Source organism: Capsicum annuum, chromosome 1, assembly GCF_002878395.1.
Source record: "Capsicum annuum cultivar UCD-10X-F1 chromosome 1, UCD10Xv1.1, whole genome shotgun sequence".
Taxonomy (NCBI): Eukaryota; Viridiplantae; Streptophyta; class Magnoliopsida; order Solanales; family Solanaceae; genus Capsicum; species Capsicum annuum.
Window position 1 is genome coordinate 12,817,185 of NC_061111.1, and position 2,039 is coordinate 12,819,223.

The window sequence follows — 2,039 nt, forward strand, 5'->3', positions numbered from 1 at the left end:
TTGACTTTGAAAATCAACTGCAAGAACTTCTATGTTCGAAAAGTTGGGTCCTCTAAATAAGAAGAAAAATAACAAGTGTCGGAGAAGTCATCAAAGTACAATAATGCACTTTTTGCCTAAGATTCAAAAGGATTTCCAAAGTCTGATTCCTTTTAGAATGAGGCAGCAGACGAAACATGTAGTTTCATGCAACGAGGTGCTAAAAGCAAAGGCTCATATGATGGTTTATACCAAGCAACACGAAGAAAATAAATAAAGTGTTGGATCCTCATATCATTTTACGACCCAGAATGAGAAAAATGTCTCTTCTCAAATGAAGGTTGATGAAGAGATAAAAGATATCTTCTGGTGTTATCATATATTCGTCAACGACGATGATCCTCAAGAGGAGAAAGATTTTGGAGATACTCCATCACAACTTAAAGAATGAGTAAAGGCCACAATAGATTACTTGAAGGAAGTTAATCTTGGAACTGATAAAAACCCAAGACCAACTTACCTGAGTGCATTTCTAGAAGTGGAGGAGGAAATCGCTTATATGGACATACTCAAATAATATATGGATGTCTTCGTCTAGAGCTATAAGAAAATGCCTGGCTTAGATCCAAAAGTAGTGATCCATCAGTTGGCGGTCAAGAATGGTACCCTACCTGTTAAGTAAGCCCAAAGACGTTTTTGGCTGGAGTTGGTTTCTTTGATTGAAAATAAAGTTAACAAACTCATTGAAACTGACTTTATTCGTGAAGTCAAATATCCCACATAGATTTCAAGTATTGTTCCAGTACGGAAGAAGAATGGCCAAATTTGAGTTTGTGTCGACTTTTGGGATCTCAACAATGCCTGCCCTAAGTATGAATTTCCAATCCCCATTCCAGATTTGATGATTGATGCCACCACTGGTTATGAGGCAATGTCCTCCATGGATGGTTCATTCGGTTACAATCAAGTTCATATGGCGCCAAAGGATGAAGAACTCACTGTATTTCGTACGCCTAAAGGTATTTACTGCTACAAGGTAATGCCTTTTGGTTTGAAGAACGCTGGCACTACTTATCAAAGGGCTATACAGAATATCTTTGATGGTCTGCCCCATAAAAATATTGAATGCTACGTTGATGATCTAGTGGTGAAGTCAAGAAAGAGAGACAACTACTCAAAAGACCTGAAAGTGGTATTTGAGTTACTTCGAAGATATCAACTTAGGATGAATCCATTGAAGTGTGACTTCTTGGAAGACCACCCGATACCTGATGATTGGGAACTGAGCGATGAACTTCCTGATGAAGATGCAATGGTTATTGAAGCTAGACCCCCATGAAAGATATACTTTGATGGTGCCGCACATCGAGATGGAGCTGGTGCCGGTATGGTGTTTGTCACTCCATAAGAAGAGGTCATCCCATACTCTTTTACCCTAACAAATCGTTACTCTAATAATATTGTTGAATATCAAGCTTTAATATTTGGAATTGAGATGGCATTTGACACGAAACAACTACAATTACAAGTCTTTGGTGACTCCCAACTGGTGATCAAGCAACTTTTGGGAAGCTATGTAGTCAGAAAGCCCGAGCTATAACCATATCATGATTATGCATAGAAGTTGATGGGGTGTCTTGGAGAGGTAACCCTCGAACATGTGCCAAGGAGAGAAAACAAGCAAGTTGATGCCTTAGCTTCTTTGGCCTCAACCCTAACTCTTCCAAATCAGACGCGAGTTACTATTTGCCAAGAATGGGTAATACCGCTGTCAACTGAAGATGTAGAAAACAAGGTTGAATACCTCAGTGCCGTATCTGAAGCTGTAAAAGAAGAGTGGCGAGAACCTATCATTGATTACTTACGTTATAGGATACTTCCAGAAGATCCAAGAAGAATGACAGATATCTATCGGCGTGCACCTCACTTCCTTTACTATAAGGACACACTGTACAGAATATCATTCAAAGGAGTACTCTTACAGTGTTTGGGAGAAGAAGAAGCAATTCAAGCTTTATAAGAAGCACACTCGGGAGTTTGTGGATCACATCAGTCTGGAC